Source organism: Pteropus vampyrus, unplaced genomic scaffold (assembly GCF_000151845.1).
Source record: "Pteropus vampyrus isolate Shadow unplaced genomic scaffold, Pvam_2.0 Scaffold35, whole genome shotgun sequence".
NCBI classification, from domain to species: Eukaryota; Metazoa; Chordata; class Mammalia; order Chiroptera; family Pteropodidae; genus Pteropus; species Pteropus vampyrus.
Window position 1 is genome coordinate 2,279,368 of NW_011888816.1, and position 23,601 is coordinate 2,302,968.

Genomic DNA, 23,601 nt, shown 5'->3' on the forward strand with positions numbered 1-23,601 from the left:
TGTCAAAATACATGATTGCTAAACTCATTGAGGAAAGGACATAAGGCCTGGGAGCAGATCTTTTCACTCTGCTTAGGGTCGCTTAGGAGACCATTCTTTCCACAACAAACGGACACACACACAGAGAAAGCAGAAAATGCAATTTTTTTTTAAAGGAACAACCATCTTCTTGGATTTCTGCTCATGGTGCTTGGTGCTGATCACTCATCAGCTCCCAGAGCACAGGAAGCTTAGAGTATAAAATCATTTGTTCCTAGGAGAAGATATAATTAAATAATTCTTAAACATGGCTAAAAATTGAATCTCTGAAGAGAAATTCAATAAGCAGTCTCTTTCTTTAACTTCGATGTCCTCCTTATTGGATTCCCCGCCCATTACCCATTTTTTTCTGGAAACTGGCCTTCCTCCCTCCCTGACTGCAGTGGGTGCAGCTGCACCCAGTGGGAGCTTGCCCCACCCCTGCCCTCTTCCCTGCCCAGCGATGAGCAGTGGGTACCCAGGCTAGGCTTCACCATGTGACTCTTCCTTAAATGTAAACGAGTTTATAACTGCCTTACTTTTTATTTGCTTGGTTTTCTGCGTACCAATTATTGATCTTTTCCTAAGCTTAATGTGCTTGAACACATCAGGTCACTTACCAGTGTTTTGTTGTCTTCCTTGGAGAGTTTATTCCTGGGATCATGTTGTGCTGTTGCAGTTGGGCAGATACTCTCTCAATATGCTGCACGGTTCTCATTCTCACTTCCAGCTTCTTGAGAATTTTCTTTGCTTTGCTCGCCAACATCCTTTCTTAATCCCCTTCCTTGTGTTGGCTGGTGCACGAGAGAGAAATTTTGGAATCTTGTGTCTTGGAAACGTCTTCAGGTCCATTTTCCCTTGAGCTTTGAAAGGCATTGTTCAGTTGCCTCTAGCGTCACTGTTGAGAGGCTGATCTGATCCCCAGTCTTTCACACGTGACCTGTTCAGTCTCTAGAAACTTTTATAGTCTTCTTTTTATCTCTGGCGTTTCAAAATTTCGTAATGATATGGCTTTGTGGGTTGGCTTCTTTTTTCTTTCCCATCAATTGTGCTTGACACTTAGAAACTCTAATTCTATGAAATTTCTTGAATTATTTCTTTGAAAATGATCTTTCTCCAGCTTTTACCTTCTCTATTTCTGGACCTCTGTTCCATTATTTGGACTTATCATTTGTTGTGTACTTCTCCCCTGTTTTATGTCTCCGTTTATTTGTTTTGCTTTGTTTTTGTCTCTTTTCAGACTGCAAGTAAATTTTCTAATTCTTCCATTGAATTTATTTCTGCTGTCATATGTTCAGTATCCAAGAGCTCTTCTTTGTTCTCTGACTGTTCCCACTCCCTTTAAAAAATAGTATTCTGTACTGTTTCGTGAATGCAGTGTAATTTTCTGAAGTTTTCTTCTGTTCCCTTCCTTGTCTGTCTCCTCCTAATTCCTCTGTCAGAGTAATAGCATTTTCATCGTGGTGTTCAATGGAAAGGAAGTCTTTTGTCTGTCACTGGGATGGGGGAGGCCCAGCCTGGCTCTGAGGCCTAGGAGGGAGGGGCCGGAAGAGCCCTTCTCCTGAGCTTCGCTGGGTCTGGGCTCTGTGGGCTGCCATTCACCGAGATTTGGGAAGAGAGGAGAATAGAAAGAAATTCATCTCTTTATTCCAGCAGCCTCTCACGTTCCAGTATTACATTTTGATATTAGCCACTAGGTAATAAAATATTAACTTTTCTCCTAATCTATCCAATACTTAGTACTTAGAAATGCCTGCAGTTATCAATTCTCTTTTTCATTATTTCTTTTTTTTAAAGCTCTCTTCAGGGCATATGTACCAGTCGCATTTTACTAAAGGTATTACTTCTCTGATTTTTTTTTTTTTTTTTTATTGTTGAGTCCTTTGAGTTCGATCATTTTTACTATATTGTGTAATTTTAGATTGGCCAAATTCTGAATTAATTATTACATCCAAGTTTAACATTTATTTTTTATTTCTACCTCTACCTACTTGAAGAGAGTGGCAACAAATTTAAAAATGTGAATAGGATGATTAGGTTAAAAAACTTTTAGAGAGTATCTGGAATAATAGGGACAGTTATGTTCTTATCCACCCACACCAGATGAGAAATTTCATACAGTTGGGCTTAAGTTTTCCTGTCAGCTAAAGTAAAAAGTCAAAGGTAGTACATCTTTTTGTTATTAAACAAAAGAAAGCATAAGCATTCTTCTTTAGAAACAGAAATTTTTGAATTAAACTCAAAGATGACTTTATTATATAATTCCTTGAATAGGAAGCCTTGATTTACATAATGATCAGTGTCCTCAAGGATAGTTTTAGAAAATGTGTATAATACGCCATTCAGATGGTTCAATATAGGTTCTAAAGTGCCTTCACTTAGTGGAGGCATTTCTGCAGGAGGCTGTGAAACTGTCACCTGGGTATTTGACTTTGCTTTTAGATGCTCTAATCTTAAAATAAAGATAGAATTTGGTAGACTTTTTCAGCTACTCAATTTCTCGACCAAATGTTAGATCACAGTCAGTTTATTTTTTAATTATCTGCTACATATGCATGGTGCAAGTATATTGTATTGTTTACAGTGGGGGAAAATTATATCAAGCATGCATACTCCATAAGGGTAAAAGTTAAGTGTTTCTAAATTAATTACTTGTGCCTGAAGACTTTCCCCTACCTAGAAGGCCACCCGCATCATCATAGGCATAAGCCATCAGAATACACAGAGCCATTGTGAGGTAGGAACTGAACCTCAGTTTCCTCATCTGTCAAATAAGGACATAGTTCCTTCCTCATAGGATTGTCGTGAACATTGGATGAGTAAATATATGGCAGTCACTCAGAGGAGGGCCCGGCACATGGTAAACACTGTACTAAAGCATTAACTGAAAAAGCAGGAACTGCTTCCCTAGAGACGGGCTGTGTTGAGATAGCGTCATGACTTTGCCACCCTCAGCCTCTATGTGTGCCTATGGTGTGTAGGTTGGCTGTCACCAGCCCAAGCCAAAAGGTTCTGTCCAAGTATGGGTGATACTTCTCTTTTTTCTGCTCATAACCAGAAACAGGCACCTCTGTGCTAAGGTTAGACTTGGTCCAAACAGGGGGCCACATCGACCCATCTTCCCGCGTGCTGTTATACATGATGACACCCCAAGTCGTCTAATGATAGAGAGAGGTGTAAGGACATTTAAGATGAGGGGCAAGTTGTCATCAGGTCATTTCTTCCCACTCAGCTCACCACAAGTACGGTGTTATGCTCCAGGATCTGAGGAAGTATTTGAGCCTTGGATCTATGTTGTGATTGTTCCGTTTGATTCATAAATGACTTTTATGCGATGATATATTTATTTGACACTAAAAAAACTCATCAATTATTCTTAACTATTTTCTTAATAAGATATACTGGAGGGTAATAGTAGGTGGAACGTGTCTTGTTTCATTTTCTATCCCTACCTCCTAGGACAGTGCCTAGCATATGGTAGATGCTTAATAAATGTTGTTGAATTAATAATTTATAAATTATTTCCATATTCATAAATAGGAAGGAAAATGTGCTATATCTCTTTTGTAGACTTGGTTAACACTTTTGACATGCTAGCTTTCTTAATAGTGTGCAATACTGTATCTTTTCAGTGTCATACTGATCAATTTTAATTTGAGGGATAATGAAAGATTTCTCTATGTGTAACCAGCAGAAGAATAACAGGGCCTTTCTCCAGGGAGAGCACTGTAGGATGGGGGTTAGGGGCATGTTAGGAATGCATAAAAGGTCTACTTTTCAGTGTACCTTTTGTCCTTTTTAAACAAACAATGTATACACCTTACTTTCTCAAATGAAAAAAATCTGACCCATGCCTAAAGAAAAAACATACAATTATTTGTTCCCAACCTGAGCATATACTTATCCTGCTAGTTAATTAGCTTAATAGCTGGGCAAATTGTATCTCTCCTTCTAGGACATACCAGGTAGTTCTAGGGACTGGAAATCTTTTCGAGGAAACTTTTTATAGATTGATCCGTCAATCAGATATTATAACATAGTGGAGCCCTTGGCTTTTCTCTGGGAAAGTTCCAAAAATCTGCCCACTCTGGAAATCTGCCTCTGTTAAGTAGACCAGGGAAGTTACTTATTGATCAGTAAGCAGATTTGCCATCTTTTAATTCTTCTCCCAAAATTTATACCATGGACATACATGAATTCAGAGCTACACTTGTTTTTTTTGTTGTTGTTTTGTTTGTTTTTTTAAACAATTTTAGGTTATCTCATTATTTTAATGTTTTATTAGTATTTCTTGCTTATACAACATTCCACAAAGTGATCTAACTCAAGATTTCTAGGGAAGATTGTGAAGTAAGGGGATAAACCATTTAAAATTACAAAGAAAAAGAAAATTAAAGGGGAAACTTTATCGGTACAGAAACAGGGAGCTGATAAGGACTGGTGCCTATTGTATGCTACCAGCTTTGATGAGTTTTCACCTGATATAACATGTGAAGGAAAGAAGGAGAGACCAACTTCAGAAAGTAACCAAGAACTAAGTCCTTCCTAAAAAAGTTGCTGCAATATCATGAGAATAAAATTTAACAAATTCTAGTAGATCTCTTCAAAACCTGTTAACTGGAGAAGCAAGAGAAGGCCTAGGAGAAGCAGGGGCCCTTTCCACCCCAGGATTCAATACCATTTGGAGACCGGGTACCAGGGCATCGCCACAATAAACCAAAAGCTTGAGGACAACCATCAGGTCCGCTAACAATTATTATAGACTTTTCTTTGTTTCCTTTTGGTTTTTAATTAAACGTGATTAAGTGCATAATGCTTGAAGGAAAAAAGTAGATAAGCTAAAAGAAAAAAATAATTAAATCTAATAACAGAAAAAACAAGTTAACATTACAAAATAACAATGAGTAAACATGATCTGAAGTAAAGCAGGTAGAATAAATGTGAGATAATGGCCATGAACATTTTTGAAGAAAATAATGCAGCAGTAGGGGTTTGCACTATCATGTGTTAAAAGCTGCAGTCACTAAAAAAGTACAGTACTGGCACCAGAATAGATCAATGGAATGGAATTGAAAGTATAGGAACTGTCAAAAGTATATATATATATATGTGTATATATATATATATATATATATGTAAATACACACACACACACACACACAGTTGGTATAAGTTATGGAAGGTATTTCCTGTTAGTAGAAAAAGATGAATTGATTATTGAATGGTGTTGGGACAACTAGCTAGCCGTTTAAGGGGAATATATAAAGTTAAATCCCCTCTTTAAATTATACACTGAATTTAAAGTCAGTAAAATTAAGGATGTAAATATAAAAATGAAAACTATAAGCGTACTAGAAAGGGTTATAGGTGAATATTTAGCTGATCTTTGGATGGGCAGAAATTTGCTATAAGAATGATAACAAAAGAAGATATTTTACATAAGAGAAAAGACTCACAAGTTTTTCATACTGATATTGGATGTAAGGTTCAAGATTGAAAAGGAGCTGTGTGTCCAACATTAGATTATTGATTAAGTGTTGGCCTATCCTTATAGTAGTATACCTTGCCACTATAAAAACAAAACTGTATGTAAATCTTTATTATTAGAAAGATGGCCATGGTATGCTAAGTGAAAAACTTACAAATGTGTGTATTTGCACATATGCATTTCTATAGGAAAAAGCCTGGATGAATATAATCCAAATGTTAACAGTAGTAGTTTTCTCTGGCTATTAAGATTTGGATAATTTTTTTCTTTTTTTTTTTTAATAGTGATTATGTATTTAATCAAGTATAGTTAAAAACCAAAGGACAAAAAAATTTCTACAAAATAACATGATGATAAAATAGAGAAAACTGTGATTGCAGCTTCTGTCTTGACTAGAGTAGATAGATTTCTTAGAAGGACATTTGGGGTCATCTGTTTTATGGCATCAAAACAGCATTTCATTATGTGGCAACTTGAATCTGTCATGATCACAAATGCAATTTTTTTTAATGTAAAAACCAAATCATGCATTTCTTCTAAAAACATAACTCTAAAAGGTTGTGTTTTTAAGTGGTGATTTCTTTTATTATAGTTGGTATTTGATTTATATATACATTCATTCTTTTTAACCAGTCTTTGCTTTGTTTAGTTTCTCTGAATTAAGCAGCAAAGAGCTGTTTTAACATACAAATTTATTATGGAGAACCAAAGTTAGTGAATATGCCTCTAAATGAAAGCTTTGGTTTAGCCAATTTAAAATGTTTTTAAGTAAACATTGTAATCAAGGAGAGATTGTTTTAGCTCCTCCACAAAGAAGCTTCCAGCTGCCAATAAGAAAAACCCTCATTTCTGGAGAAACGTCCCTCCTGATTTGCGTCCTCCAATAGTTTGTTGACTTGGAGAAACAAGATGCTGTTTTAGATAATCGAGTCTGATGGATTCCTCTGAGCCCATCAGCTTTCTCCTATGAGCCATTGTATTGACAACCTTCTAGTATGAAAAAGAAATTAGAAAATAGAGACTCAAATCTCCTGACAACCAGTGATCTGTTCTCCTTCCCTATAGTTTTGGTTTTTCCAAAATATCATGTACATGGAATCATGTAATATGTAGCCTTTTGAACCTGTTTTCTTTCACTTAGCGTAATGCGTTTGAGATTCATCCATGTTACTGCGTTTATTAATAGTTCCTTTATGTAACTGAGCAGTATACCATCATTTGTTAATGCATTCTGTAGAAGGGGGGCATTTTGTTTCCAGTCTTTATGATTTTGAATAGGCTGCTATAAACATTTACCCACAGGGTTTTGTGTGAATATAGGCTTTCTTTTTACTTGAGTAAATACCTAGGAGTGTTAAAGGAATATTAGACATTGTAAGAAACTGCCAGTTGTTTTCCAGAATGGCTGTAACATTTTATTTTGGCGTTCTCACCAGCAATGAGAGAGTCCCAGTTGTTCCACATCCTTGTCTGCACTTGGTATTGTCAGATGTTTTTGTTTATTTTAGCCATTCGTAATGCCTACCTTTGAATTTCTCTAATAACTAATGATACTGAACATCTTTTCATGTATGTATTTGTGATCACTCATTTTCTTTGATGAAGTGACCATGACATTGGCTTTTGATGCACCTAGGTCAGTTTTCCTTTAGACTCTTCCACAGTGTACGTCTTTTGTTTCCTTATGGTGTGTTTTTTTTTTCCTTCCTTCCCTTTCTTTGTACCTTCCTTCTTTCCTTTTTTCTTTTTTTTAAACAGATTCTTCTATCCCTATATTATCTTGGACATGAGATCTAGAGGCTTGGTTAGATTCAGTTTCAGCAATTTTGTCAAGAACATTTTATGAGTGATGTACATATGAGGGATTTTAAAAACCAAATTGGAGCAGATTCAAAGCCATAGCTTGATGAGGCCACTCACTGCACTTCAGGAGCTCCCCCAAGGGTGAGAACAGCTGGAATGATGTCGCTGACTATGCGAGAGGGATGAGTGGGATCAAACACAAGTGGACAGGTTGGACCTCAGTACAGAGGGAAAAGTGGAAGACATGGGTCAGGGCAGGTAGTGAGTATAAGTCATGGTGGGAGCTCACAGCTGTTCTCACCTGAAAACCTCTCTTCTCTCCGTGAAACAGCAAGTAAGGTCAGTGCTGAAAGTGAGGAAGTAGAGGTGTTGGATGTTTGCAGAGAGGAGAAAGTGTGAAATCAAGTAGAAGAGTGGGAGATTGAATGGACGAGGGGAAAGTAGCAAGTGCTAGGCTCTAAGTCCTCTTGAAGGCATGAGTTTAAAGTGGGGTCGGTCAAGGTTATGTGTTTTTCTCTAACCATTGTGGTAGGTGTATTGTTAATAGAGCAATTTTAGTTAATCCTGGGTCTCCATTTTGGGGGATATTTTCAGAATGTGAGAGTACCCGTGGGAGTATATCATATACAGAAATGCCATCAGTGAAACTGGTTACACTGTAGAATTTTAACACCTCTGATGTACACCTGGAAGCCTTGAACACCCATCCTCTGCAGGGGAGGGATGCAGTGAAGTTTCAGATCATGAGTAGAAAATCTAGACTTAACGAAGGAATAGTCTGTTTCCTAAGTATAGAATTTTGAAATTTTAAAACTTTGTACACCCAAAATATGAGACATTTTATGTTAAGTAATGAAAAAAATGTGTTTTGTTTATACTAGATTTCTTAATGTTTCTTTTTTAATTGGATGCATTTTTACTGTTAAAGCTGGGATTGGATGTTTGTTGTTACTTTAAATAGGTTTCCAACTAGGGGAAAGTGTTTTCTGAATATTTTCTGGGCCATCACAGCAGTGTTATGTAAGAGAGGAAATCATTTTGCATCTTTCTAAAAATACTTCACTGGGAAAATATTTTGCAGTCAGAATATGTCTGTTTAAAGATGTAATATTAAAAACTCCACAATCTTGATTTACAATGTAACTTTTTTTAATTAATAGACTTATTTTTAGATCAGTATTAGTTTTATAGAAAAATTATATAGGAAGTTCAGAGTTACCGTGTACCTCCAATTCCTTCGTTTCCCCTATTATTAACATCTTTCGTTAGTATGGTGCATTCCTTACTGTTGATGAACCAATATTGATCCATTATTGTTAACTAAGGTCCACAGTTTACATTAAGGTTCACTCCGTGTTATACCTTCTATGGGTTTTGACAAATGCATAATGCTGTGTAACCACCATTATGGTATTACATGAAATAATTTTACTGTCCTGAAAAATCTCCTGCACTTCACCCATTCATTCCGCCCTTGTTCTCTCCCCTCACCCCTAAGCCCCTGGCCACCACCGAACTTTTTACTCTCTTTACTGTTTTGCCTTTTTCAGAATGTCATATAGTTGGAATCATACAACATGTAGCCTTTTCAAATCAGCTCCTTTCACTTAGTTATATGCATTTAAGATTTCATTATGTCTTTTCATGACTTGATAGCTTATTTCCTCTCATCACTGAATTATATTCCATTATATAGTTGTACCATGGTTTGTTTATTCAGTCGTCTGCTGAAGGATATCTTGGTTGCTTCCAATATAGGGCAATTATGAATAAAGCTACTATAAAATACAATTTAATTGTTAAAACACAATTGCAATTGTTGATACTTAATTCGATGTGCCTACATTCGATAGGCCTTACATTGACTGATTACCCACAGTGGTTCCAAGAATGTTTGCAGGTGGCAGTGGCCATCACAAAAGCAGACAGTCAAGCTGCTTACCTCACGGAGCTTGCAGTCTATCTAGGGAAGAGCTAAAAACTATGTAATAATTGTATCTAAGAATGTAAATACATAAACAGACCTATGTGGACCCCTGTGAGAACTTTTAAGTACTTCAGTCATTAGAAGATTAAACACTGGACACAGAAGCATGTTTAAGGAATAACCAGAGACCCAGAGCAATGGGCTTCCTTAGGAGGAGTCCTCGAGGAGAAGCCTTTGACTTGACAGCTGCTCTGTGACCATCACGTACCTCTTATTTATAGAAGTTTCATTTCTAAAGATAAAAGTTATGGTTCTTGGCACTTCTAGGAGCTTTCAGAGTTTTCACTTCTAACAGTACAGGTAGTGAAACAATGCTGTTAACAGGACCTGTAATATTATAACAGAGCAGTGAAAGATCCCTTTCTGGTCATATGCTGTCAAGTCCCATTGATTCATGAGTCAGTAGGAGATGCAATCAATATAAACCTGAAAGAACTGTCAGGAGTAAGTCATGAAACGAAGCTGTTGGATGTGGAATTGGAACCCCACCTGGAGGTTTAGGGAAGAGTTTTTGATGTCACCACCACCCTCTGCCTGCCGAGATTGCTCAGCTTGAAGCCTGGATGCATTCATTACAACAGTTGGCACATAAGTGCTCTGTGAGCTCTGTGCAGTGATTTGATTTATAGTCAAAGTTCGTATGAGGGCTGGAAACCCCGTAGGGTCGTGCCGAGCCACTTGCAGGCGTGCCAGGTGCTCTGTGGCCGTTCGTTCACTGGAGCAGCCTGTGACACCTCCTGTGTGTCTGTCACTCCGCTTACTCCTGCACAGGAGCTTTCCTTTCCTCAGGGTATTTCCTGTTACAGAAAAAGTTTTGCGTTAGAGATGGCTCCGACCATCCTTTCAGCATTTCTCGAGGGCCTGCGTGCCCAACTGTGCTGCACACCAGGGATACTGTGGTGTCTGAAACCACTGTGGGAATTACGAAACTGACTCAAAGAATAGACCAGTGTGTCATGTCCTTTGGAATTACCTGCTCATCTAGCGTAGTGCCCGCAGCTATTTTTCAAACAGTGACATTATATAACGCATATGAAAAAGCACTGCTAAAAATTATAAGACAGCATGGCCAAAGCAGGGAAGTAATTAATTTTTGCTATGAAATAAAAACAGCTTGTGGATTGAAAGGATTTATAATTAAAGCCTAAAATATGACCCAGAACACTTGCATTACACTTCCTCAGGCAACTCAAAAGAGTGTCGATGCTCAGTGCTGAGAAGTCTGTTCACTGCGTTGAAAGCAAAATAAAGTGTCAGAAGGCAAAATAGTGTCAGTGTTTTCCTGTGTAGTTTTATAACTATACATTGCTGGAAAGCTCTAAATTTCTCTAGATCTTGCATTAATTATCTTTACAGTTTGATTTGTGGATATCTCAATCTGACACAAATATTACTATTGCAGATAAAATCAGAAGAGTTTAGGATTCACTGCATCATTCTGTTATGCAATATCTTTTAATCAAAATTTAGGTATAATTTGTATATGATAAAATGCATTCATTTTAAATGTTCGGTTTGGTGGGTCTTGACAATTGTATATACCCATGTAACTACCACTACAAAAAGATTTAGTTTATTTCCATCACTCCAAAAAATTTTCTTCTTTCCTTCTGCAAGTAGTCCCTTCCGCTCTCCATCAAAAACTATCATTGAAATACTTTCTATCATTATAAATTATACTCATCTGTTCTAGGAGTTCATAGAAATGAAGTGACACAGTAAGCACTCTGTCTGGCTTTTTTTTTTCAACAATGCTTTTGAGATTCATCCATGTCATTGTGTTTTTCTAATATTGCCGAGTAGATTCCTTTGCTTGAATTATACCACAGTTTCTTACCTATTCACCTGCTGACGGACACTTTGGTCATTTCCATATTTGTACTATTATGAATGAAGCTGCAATGAACATTCTTGTACACACTTTTACATGTACATACGTCTTCATTTCTTTTGGGTTAATACCTCAGAGTGAAATTGCTGAGTCTTATGGCTAAGTGTATTTTTAACTGCAGAAGAAATTGTCAGACTTTTCCAAAGTGGTTTTAACATTTTATACTTCCACCAGCAATGGTTGGAAGTTCCAGTTACTGCAAATCTGTGCCAATATTTACTATTGTCAGGTTTTTTTGTACTTTTTCTTTGTTTTCACCATTCCAGTAAGGTATGTAGTGATATTTCATTGTGCTTTTGATTTTCATTTCCATGGCAACCAATTAAGCATCTTTTCATGTGTTTATTAGCATTTTATATATATTCTTTTGTGAGCATGCTATTCAATTATTGTGCCCATACTTTATTCCATCGTCTTGTCATTATTGAGTTGTAAGCGTTCTTTATGTATTCTGTACACAGGGCTGTTGTCACATACATGTGTTGCAGATATTTTCTCCCAGTCAGTGACTTGCCTTTTTATTTACTTAATGCTGTTTTTATAAGAAGTTTTTAATTTTTGGTTAAGTACAATTTCTCATTTTTGTGTGTGACTAGTGCTCTTTTGTTTTTAATCTAAAAAATTTTAATTACCCTCAAAGTCCTGAAGATTTTCTCCTGTGTTTTCTTCCATGACTTTTATGATTTTATGTTTAGATCTATGATCCACTTCAAGTTAAGTTTTGTGTATGGTATGAAATAGAGCTTGAGGTACGTTTTTTTCCCATATGGATATCCAGTTGTTACTCTGTCGAAGAAACCCTTTTCCATCTGCTGATTACTATGACATCGTCTAAATTTAATTAACCATACATATAAACATGATTACTGTGGTTTTAAGTCTTCATATCAGATACTGTTAGTGCCCAATTTTGTTTTTCTTTTTCAAAATTGTTTTGCTATTTTAGGTTCTGTACATTTCCATATAAATTTTAGAATCGAGCTGTTGATTTCTTTAAAAAAGGCTTTTTGGGGGGATTGCATTGATTCAGTAAATCGATTTGGAGATGATAGACATTTTAATAATATTGAGTCTTATAATTCATGAACATTGTATATCCATTAATTTTTTACAGCAATAGCTTATAGATTTGGTTAAATTTGGTTAAATTCATCCATAAATGTTTTGTTTCTAGACTCTATTATAAATTGTATCAATTTTTATGTCCATCATGTTTCCTGCAACTTTGCTAAATTTGCTTATTATATGTGATAGTAGTTTTTTTTATTTTAAAAAAGGTTCCTTAGGATTTACTATGTATATAACCATGTCATCTGCAAATGAAAACAAACTTTCTTTCTTTACAATCTGTAGGCCTTTTATTTACTTTGCTTGCCTGATTGCACTGGCTAGAACCAGTAGAAAGTTGAAGAAAAGTAGTAAAAGTTGACATCCTTGCTTTGTTTCTAATTTTAAGGAAAAACAAACTGTCACCATTTAGATGTTAGCTGTATTTTTTTTTTCTAGATGGCCTTTTTAGGGTTGAGGAAATTTTCCTCTATTTCTGTGTTACTGTGAGTTTTTGTTATGTATGAGTATTGAATTTTGTTAACTATTTTCTACTTACGAGAGGTCATTTTCCTCCTTTATCCTTTTATTATGTTGAATTACATTAACTTTCTGATGTAAAACCAGCCTTGCATTACTGAACTTGGTCATATTTTATTATAGATTGCTAGGTTCGATTTCCTAATATTTTGCTAAGAATTTTTATATCTATGCTAATGAGAATTATTGATCTGTAATTTTCTTTTCTTGCAATATCTTTGTCAGGTTTTGTATTAGAGTAATACTGTCTTTTTAAGTTTCCTTCTTTTTTCTGAGGTTGTGTAGGACTATTTGGGGATATTAGTATTATTTATTCCTTAAATGTTTGATATAATTTCCCAGTAAGACCATCTGGGCCTGAGAAGTCATTAAATTATGAACTCAATATCTTTAATAAATACAGGGAGCTATTCAGATTTTCTATTTTTTCTTGTGTCAGTTTTGGTAATTTGGTTCTTTGAAGCAATTTGTCTATTTTATCTAAGTAACAACTTAAATTTATTGGCATGAAGTTCATACTACTTTCTCATTAGTGTTTTAATTTTCGTAGTCTTTAGTGATATCCTCTTTCTCATTTCTGATATTGGTGGTTTCTATCTTTTTAGATTCTCAATCAGTTTCCTTCCAGAAAACCAACTTTTGGTTTCATTGATTTTCTCTATTGTTTGTTTTCTGTCTTACTGATTTCTACATTAAAAAATACTTTCTTTATTCTGCTTAATTGGATTTAGTTTGTTCTTTTCCTACCCGCTCTTAATTCTATTTTATGAATGATGTCTTAGACTAGCTTCTCTAGCTTTTCTTTTGAGGTTTTCATTTTGGCGACCATTGATAATTTTCAAGAACTCTTTCTGGTTTTTTAATCGTTCCTTTTTCATGAGTGTCTGTTCTTGCTATGTGAATGCAAGATGTTCTTTGTTCCCTGAGGCTAGCATTTCTTTTTAATCTTCTCTTCTGTTCCCAAAATTATCTGTTTCCTCTGGGGTCTGTTTTCTCCTTTTGCACTCTGGGGTATGTGTGCAGAGCTGTGTGTCTGTTTCTCTTTTTTAATGAAGACTTTTCTCAAGTGTCTCTTAATTCTTTGCTATCTGTTCATATTTGAGATTTAGCCAGTAATATGGCTGGCTCAGGGCATCATGATGCAAGCGAGGTTTTCCAGGAGGCAGAGGCTTTATGATGGATGGATGGCAGTGGGTCAGGATATACTGCTCACCCCCCAAAATGGACGTTGTTGCTGAGATCCCATAATCTCCCCTCCCCCCAAGAAAGTTCACTTAACTTTTTTAGAAAAGACCTCTTTTGTTTGCGCGTGTGCGGCACATGTATTTATGGCACGCGCGTGTGTGCATCTGAGGGTCACCTGAGCCTCTGCACAGAGGGCTGAGCCCCCATGTCACTGTTCCCACCGTCAGGAGGACAATGTTCGGGTCAAGAGCCTTTGCCAGGAACTGGCCAGCTTCTTCCACAGCCGAAGCTACCTCCATGCGGGCTTTAGCCTGCAGTTTCATCATCCTATGGTCTTTCATCGGCTTTTGGATTTCCAGAAATTGGTGGGAATTTCCCACGTGCTCATGGTCTCCTTCCCATTTCCTCATTATTATGAAATTTTTCCTTCTATATTTCTTTGCCATTTTTTTGATGGTCTCTCCAAATGGACATGAGAGATAAATGGGAATCTTAGGCTCTCATCTTAAACCAGTGTGTGTTGTTCATTTTTAAACTGCTTTATGTGGAGGTCTAGAATGTGCCTGATGCAAAATCCCATGCTGCCACTTACTGGCCATGTGACCCTGGACAGGTTGTTTAACCTCTCCGTGCCTAGGTTTTTAAATAAAGACAATAGGAGTACCTACTTCATTATATTGTTATCAGGACTAAATGAATTACTATATATAACGCCCTTAGAATAACTTATAGCATAATTAATCCCTATATATATTGTGGCCTAGTTCCTTGTGCACACACCCACTGGTTGGTTTCGAATTCTCTGTGTGTGTGTGTGTGTGTGTGTGTGTTTCTGTGTGTGTGCGTTACAATAGTGCTATGATAGGTGAGGTGTCCCAGCTTAGTGCTCATGCTCTGGGCATGTGAGAGTCTCTCCACACGAGGTGGCCTTTGCTGGGAGGGTGGGGAGCACACACGTACTAGGTTTTCGTAGAGATACCAGATAACGTCCTTGCTGTCGTACCCTCCCACCAACTACGGATGTGAGAATCCTCAGTGGTTTTCATCTTTTTTCGAAGCTGAGAGACAAATAGGAATGGATAATGCTCTTTCATTCCTCAGTTACAGAAGTTTATATTTAGAATTCCTAATAATCTTGAGGTGCGGAAGGAGGGCTGCCCCCACTCCCAGGGAGTGTGGTCATGGAGCGAGGCAGGCGGAGGCTGGGGTGGCCTGGCCGTGGTGGTGTAAGTCAGAACTCATCCACCTTCTAGTGTTGGCTGAGCCCTCACCAGCTCCCACCAGCCAGGGCTGGGCTTCTCCAGGAACAAAAAATAACTTTTTACGTATGATGGTTGGAAGCCTGAGCAGAAGCTTCTGACGGGCACTCACAGGAGGCGCGCTCCATCCTACCGTGCTAGTTCAGAAGCGCCTTCATCACGAGGGTCCCACTCAGGACCTGGCAGTTCCCTTACACCTCTCAGCGATGTCACCTCCTTGCCGTATTCACCCACTCCCTGCTCTGAGCTTGTTCCCCATGAGTCATTCTTCCCCGGTAGTCCACAAGTGGACCTTCCAGACCCGTGTTTCATCACCAACAAGCCTTCCCTCACCCTCAGCCTCTTCATGGAAGACTCTGCCTGTGGACACCTTGCTCCGTCCTGATAGTACCTCCTGGTCTGTCACCTACTGAGCTGGGCGATGCTCAGGTTTGTTACGCTTCCTTTACTAGGGAGGTGCAAAGGGTAGAGCTGGATCTAAGCTCTGGCCCAGTCCTTGTCACTCCACGACACTGACTCCTGAAGAAGAATCCTCACATCCAGAATTCTCCCATTCTCACTACCAACAGAATAGGACAAAAGGTGAAAATGGCTTGGTACCAGGAGATGGGGTGATGGTTGAACAGAAGGAGGTCCAGGAAAGAAGAAGACAAGTGTCACTCTCGATCGAGTGCGACATGGTCCACCAGCCATCTCTCTGGGAGCCACTTAATGGCCTTTGGGCTAGAGTTCACCCACCTTGCAGTAAATGATGCTGCCGCCCCACTAATATGTTCTTCATAATTCTCTGCAACTCAAGGGGCTCTGAGGCTCTGTCTTACCCTTGTGGAAACCTGGGTTCAGAAGCTCTTAGCATACAAGGCATTGGTTTAAGTTTAGTGGGAGATTTAATACTCCTCATTTCCTGTTTACTGCTTCTTCACTTGGTGTTAATGGGAATTTTAATTCATAAAAGATTTCATGTAGAAAAATTTTCTGTGTAAAAATAGTTTCAGAAAATTTTATTGTTACAGTAAGTAAAAGAGGAATTTTGTGGAGGAAGTCAAATTATTTCAGCTTAAATTCGAAAACTTTTCAGGGCTGCATCGTCTTGTGCTAAGGACATCCTTCTGAGAAGGGGAAAACAGAAAATGAGAATCATGGAATCTTTGTTAAACTTCTTCTTAGAACAGGTTTTTCTAAAGTATATCTGTCTTAGACTTTTGAGGAGATTCGCCTGCCAGGTGCTGTATGGCTCTTGCTGAATAACAGTCTCCATTGTAAGGGTCTCTTGATAAGGACAGCATCCATAACAGGTCTTCGGGGTTTTCATATTTTTACTTTGTAAGTAACAGGTCATACACAGCACTGTGGGGACATGTTGTTATCGCTCCACTAATGGATAATAAGCTGGGAACCAGATGAAGGTTCCTCACCCCCCTTCCAGCATTCATTCATCCGCCGCCTTGGTTGCCAGGAACTCAGTGTCACTTAATGAAAGGGAGGCAAAGAAACTTGAGTGATTATTCCAAGATCACAGAAAGACTCCCATAGGAGTAGGAATGGGGGCCTCGAGTCTCGGTCAGATCACAAACCCCCAGGCCCCAGATACAAGTGCACAGCTGTCTCTGTAGCGCTGGACAGTGCAAGTGGCGGCTTCTTAGAACACATTCGTTGACTTCCACTGGTGCTGATCACCTCCTTGCAGTTGATTTCTTTTAGAGATGGAAAACAAAAAGCATGTTATGAACTAGGAGCCTATAGAAAACATACATTTATTCTAAAATGAAACGAGCACATTTTTGCAGTAAGCTCTACTTTTCAGGATGAGTAAGCTCTGATATGTGTGGTTAGCTGTCTGCTAAGAGATATCTTGTGTGCTTTTTAAGCACAATGTCAAGTTCAATTGTGCAGTTTTGTTTGTTCGTTTATTTATACTTGTTTTTCTCTCTGAATTTATTTCAAAACATGATCAAATCTTTATTCTTCGCCAGATACAGCATTAGCTAATTTAGCTTTTAGTAACTGTTATCTTAGTTCCTATTAAATACCATCCACAAACTGAGATAATGATCATACCAAAACATGTCAGGTTTATAGAATGGTGATATACAATTGGGTTTATAGTCATGTTGCCTCATAGATGTCTCTGGAGCAAGATTTGTAAGTAACAAATACTGGAAATCTTCAAGTATGAAAAATACATACCTACTCATTGTGTTTTATTCATCAGAATGCTGCTGTTCCTCCCTCATGACCACCACCAACCCAGGTACACAAAATCGAGTTGATCCTCCTCCTCGATTCATGGCAAAGGCTTCTTTGCTTGTATTGGATTGGATTGGATTGGAATTAGTCCCACTTATGTAGCCCTCCTCCTGCTAAGGCACCCATGCTGGAATATTTAGTGTTATGTCCTTCTCTTTCACTCATTTATTTAAACTGTGTTGCTTTGTGTGTGTGTTTAAATTTATGCGCACGAATCTCTAATTATTTTCCACTTGATATTATGTATATGATATCTATGTTGCTATATATAAATCCGTTTTATTGCTTCATACTGATGCATAAATTACCATCTTCTAAATGTACCAAACTTTTCTTATCTGTTAATTCTAATGATGGACACCTATTCTGCCTCCAACTCTTTGCTTCTAAAGCCATTGCTACCTGAGCCTGCACAGCCTAATATCTGCTCCCCTGTGGACGTGCACAGAAGCTTACATTGAAGCACAAGTGGAGAAAATGCCCAGGGTCAGCAGATGTTTAGCGGCTAGAAGGTAAAGTTAGGGCCACCTGTGTAATATAAAACTTTGGGGGCTTTAAAATATACACATTTTGTGTAAAAGACGACATTCAAAAGTGCAGTTGAGATCACTGTTAATTATAGGCCATTGTCTGAGGATTCTGTTTTTGTAGTATCCTTTCCCTTTCTCCCAGTGACTCTGCAGGTGTTGGGGACTGTCGCTCCTTGCTGAGCGCCGGGATCCCAGGCAGGGAGCCAGCCAGAGCTATCTGAGGTGTGGGCAAAAGTAGCACCTTAATTTCTATTTAAAGAAATTATTTTATCATGTAGCAGGTACTTAGTATTCCTTTAAAATGTCATTTTCTTTGCTCTTCTTCATTTTCATGTGCCAGGAATTAGAGTTAACTCTTTGTTCCTGTTGCAATTTGACCTTGCTCTAAAATTGCCTGCCTGGAACATAATAGTCTATGGAGTAAATACTGCCTCATGTCCCATAGGATACTATAATTTGTTTTTTTAATGTGTCTTTTTCATCTTTGTGCCCTAAGGCGTAGAGCCAGAATCTGGTGCCAAAAAAAGAGAAACAGATTTGGAACCAATGTTTGATTGATTATATTACTATTATGTTTGGAAATTTTGCAAGCACCACTTACTCACAGACCCTGGGCGGAGGATCAAACACGCAGCACCCGTGCAGCTTGGGGAGGGGCCCTCGGATGGTGAAAAAGAAGTATAAGCAGCCAGTCAGATCAGTTAAATTCAGCTGGTCCTGAGGGATCAGTGGGACGAAAGATGCCCAGGGAAGTGGCTCTCTGTCCTGCTGACCAGTTTCCATCATGCAGTGTGCCACTCGCCCTTTTAAAAAGTTGTTCATGTTCACGGTCTCCAGTTACTCTTCTGTTTTCTCTGGACCTGTCACTCCTCCAGAACAGCGCTTCTCAAGGTCACTAGTGACCAGTATGTTGCCAACACCATGGTCATTTCTCAGCAGCCTCTTACTTGACGCCCATCTCCTGGAAACACCACATCAGCTGCTTCTCCTCCTGCCTTTCTGCCCATTCTTCCTTACTGTTCGTCTCTCACCCTCTTCCCATCTCTCCTCCCTGACTTGTCTCTCATCTTCTTTCCCTTTTGGGCACGGCTGTGTGTACGTGTGCGGTGGTGTGTCGTGTTTCTGATCCATTGCCCCTCTGACAGTCAGACTGTCTCAGGCTTCACATTGGATTCTCCTTTTGATTCTCACTCATCCCTCAGGTGATCTCATCTCAATTATAAGTACCGTTTGGATGCTTTTGAATCTCAAATGTTTATTCATAGATCTATAACTACAACTTCCTGTTTGACTTCTCCATTGAGGTTACATGTCTCAAAATTTTGAAACATGTAATATTCAAATTTTCAAAGCTAGGTTTTTCTAATTAAGGTATAATTCACATACAACATTATATTAGTTTGGGGTGTACAACATAATGAGTCACTACTTGTGTATATGGCAAAACGATCACCACAATTAGTAGTTAATCTCTATCACCATAGTTACAGAATTTTTTTGTGTGTATGATGAGAACTTTTAAGATCTCTTCTCTTAGCAACTTTCAAATATGCTACATAGTGTTATTAACTATAGTTGCTGTGCTGTGCCTTACATCCCCGTGACTTATTGATCTCATAACTGGAAGCTGGTACCTTCTGACTCCCTTCACCCACTTCACCCCCTCCCCACTCCCAAATAGAAGCTCTCGATATCCCAGAGCTGCTCTTTCTGCAGACTTTCCATCTTAGTGGCAACTTCTTCCTTCCCGCTCTTAGGCGTAAGCCCCCACCATCTCCTGTCTCAGCCATTGCATAATCTTGTCTCTCCTGCTTCTGCCACCCACCTCTTTCGTCTAGTCTCAGCACAGTGCCACAGTGATTCTGTTAACAGCCTTATCCAGATCATGTTACTCCTCCACCCAGAAACCTCTAACTGGTTTCCATCTCATTCATGGTAAAGCCAGTGTCCTCACAGTGACTTTTGAGACCCTACAGGGTCTGGCCCCATGTTTACCTCTCTGCCTTTACTCCCGGTCGTGCCTTCCGCCCTAGATGTACTGGCCTTGCACCGTGTTCCATGGCAGCCAGTCAGGCTGCTGCCTCTGGGCTTTCATAAGCTTTTCCCTCGACCCGAATGCTTCCCCTGGACAGCAGTGTGCCCGGCTCTTTACTTCCCTCCTGTCTCTAGAAACTCTCCTTGGCGAGGCCTCTCCTGGCTACTCTGTCTAAATTTTAGCCCTTCCCCAGCACTTCATACCCCATTCCTTACTTCCTAGGTGATGCTTGTCATTCTCTGGCATACTGCGTATGTCACTTATGTACAGTTTAGTCACCTGTCTCCCCTGTGAAGGCACACTCCAACTGCGCTTCAGTTCAGTTTCGATTCTGCAATAGATGGAGCAATAGATGAAGGCAATTCCTAATCAGTACATTGATACTGTCATTGCTTTAAATTAGCAGTTATCTTTTAGATTAATTAAGAATGAGAAAAATAAGATGTTTTATTTTACCTTCATTTATTGCTCCTCTGACCCTTTATTTCTTTCTGTAGACCCAAGTTTCTGACCTTTCTCTCTGAATTTATTTCAAAACATGATCAAATCTTTATTCTTCGCCAGATACAGCATTAGCTAATTTAGCTTTTAGTAACTGTTATCTTAGTTCCTATTAAATACCATCCACAAACTGAGATAATGATCATACCAAAACATGTCAGGTTTATAGAATGGTGATATACAATTGGGTTTATAGTCATGTTGCCTCATAGATGTCTCTGGAGCAAGATTTGTAAGTAACAAATACTGGAAATCTTCAAGTATGAAAAATACATACCTACTCATTGTGTTTTATTCATCAGAACGCTGCTGTTCCTCCCTCATGACCACCACCAACCCAGGTACACAAAATCGAGTTGATCCTCCTCCTCGATTCATGGCAAAGGCTTCTTTGCTTGTATTGGATTGGATTGGATTGGAATTAGTCCCACTTATGTAGCCCTCCTCCTGCAAAGGCACCCATGCTGGAATATTTAGTGTTATGTCCTTCTCTTTCACTCATTTATTTAAACTGTGTTGCTTTGTGTGTGTGTTTAAATTTATGCGCACGAATCTCTAATTATTTTCCACTTGATATTATGTATATGATATCTATGTTGCTATATATAAATCCATTTTATTGCTTCATACTGATGCATAAATTACCATCTTCTAAATGTACCAAACTTTTCTTATCTGTTAATTCTAATGATGGACACCTATTCTGCCTCCAACTCTTTGCTTCTAAAGCCATTGCTACCTGAGCCTGCACAGCCTAATATCTGCTCCCCTGTGGACGTGCACAGAAGCGTACATTGAAGCACAAGTGGAGAAAATGCCCAGGGTCAGCAGATGTTTAGCGGCTAGAAGGTAAAGTTAGGGCCACCAGTGTAATATAAAACTTTGGGGGCTTTAAAATATACACATTTTGTGTAAAAGACGACATTCAAAAGTGCAGTTGAGATCACTGTTAATTATAGGCCATTGTCTGAGGATTCTGTTTTCGTAGTATCCTTTCCCTTTCTCCCAGTGACTCTGCAGGTGTTGGGGACTGTCGCTCCTTGCTGAGCGCCGGGATCCCAGGCAGGGAGCCAGCCAGAGCTATCTGAGGTGTGGGCAAAAGTAGCACCTTAATTTCTATTTAAAGAAATTATTTTATCATGTAGCAGGTACTTAGTATTCCTTTAAAATGTCATTTTCTTTGCTCTTCTTCATTTTCATGTGCCAGGAATTAGAGTTAACTCTTTGTTCCTGTTGCAATTTGACCTTGCTCTAAAATTGCCTGCCTGGAACATAATAGTCTATGGAGTAAATACTGCCTCATGTCCCATAGGATACTATAATTTGTTTTTTTAATGTGTCTTTTTCATCTTTGTGCCCTAAGGCGTAGAGCCAGAATCTGGTGCCAAAAAAAGAGAAACAGATTTGGAACCAATGTTTGATTGATTATATTACTATTATGTTTGGAAATTTTGCAAGCACCACTTACTCACAGACCCTGGGCGGAGGATCAAACACGCAGCACCCGTGCAGCTTGGGGAGGGGCCCTCGGATGGTGAAAAAGAAGTATAAGCAGCCAGTCAGATCAGTTAAATTCAGCTGGTCCTGAGGGATCAGTGGGACGAAAGATGCCCAGGGAAGTGGCTCTCTGTCCTGCTGACCAGTTTCCATCATGCAGTGTGCCACTCGCCCTTTTAAAAAGTTGTTCATGTTCACGGTCTCCAGTTACTCTTCTGTTTTCTCTGGACCTGTCACTCCTCCAGAACAGCGCTTCTCAAGGTCACTAGTGACCAGTATGTTGCCAACACCATGGTCATTTCTCAGCAGCCTCTTACTTGACGCCCATCTCCTGGAAACACCACATCAGCTGCTTCTCCTCCTGCCTTTCTGCCCATTCTTCCTTACTGTTCGTCTCTCACCCTCTTCCCATCTCTCCTCCCTGACTTGTCTCTCATCTTCTTTCCCTTTTGGGCACGGCTGTGTGTACGTGTGCGGTGGTGTGTCGTGTTTCTGATCCATTGCCCCTCTGACAGTCAGACTGTCTCAGGCTTCACATTGGATTCTCCTTTTGATTCTCACTCATCCCTCAGGTGATCTCATCTCAATTATAAGTACCGTTTGGATGCTTTTGAATCTCAAATGTTTATTCATAGATCTATAACTACAACTTCCTGTTTGACTTCTCCATTGAGGTTACATGTCTCAAAATTTTGAAACATGTAATATTCAAATTTTCAAAGCTAGGTTTTTCTAATTAAGGTATAATTCACATACAACATTATATTAGTTTGGGGTGTACAACATAATGAGTCACTACTTGTGTATATGGCAAAACGATCACCACAATTAGTAGTTAATCTCTATCACCATAGTTACAGAATTTTTTTGTGTGTATGATGAGAACTTTTAAGATCTCTTCTCTTAGCAACTTTCAAATATGCTACATAGTGTTATTAACTATAGTTGCTGTGCTGTACCTTACATCCCCGTGACTTATTGATCTCATAACTGGAAGCTGGTACCTTCTGACTCCCTTCACCCACTTCACCGCCTCCCCACTCCCAAATAGAAGCTCTCGATATCCCAGAGCTGCTCTTTCTGCAGACTTTCCATCTTAGTGGCAACTTCTTCCTTCCCGCTCTTAGGCGTAAGCCCCCACCATCTCCTGTCTCAGCCATTGCATAATCTTGTCTCTCCTGCTTCTGCCACCCACCTCTTTCGTCTAGTCTCAGCACAGTGCCACAGTGATTCTGTTAACAGCCTTATCCAGATCATGTTACTCCTCCACCCAGAAACCTCTAACTGGTTTCCATCTCATTCATGGTAAAGCCAGTGTCCTCACAGTGACTTTTGAGACCCTACAGGGTCTGGCCCCATGTTTACCTCTCTGCCTTTACTCCCGGTCGTGCCTTCCGCCCTAGATGTACTGGCCTTGCACCGTGTTCCATGGCAGCCAGTCAGGCTGCTGCCTCTGGGCTTTCATAAGCTTTTCCCTCGACCCGAATGCTTCCCCTGGACAGCAGTGTGCCCGGCTCTTTACTTCCCTCCTGTCTCTAGAAACTCTCCTTGGCGAGGCCTCTCCTGGCTACTC

At 39.1% G+C, this 23,601-nt stretch overlaps 1 protein-coding gene across 3 annotated transcripts in view; it reads left to right on the forward strand.

Moving 5' to 3' along the window:
* Positions 1-23,601, forward strand: part of ANO10 (anoctamin 10) — a 193,500-nt gene that overhangs the window by 119,237 nt on the left and 50,662 nt on the right. The gene's annotated exons all lie outside the window — the stretch shown is intronic.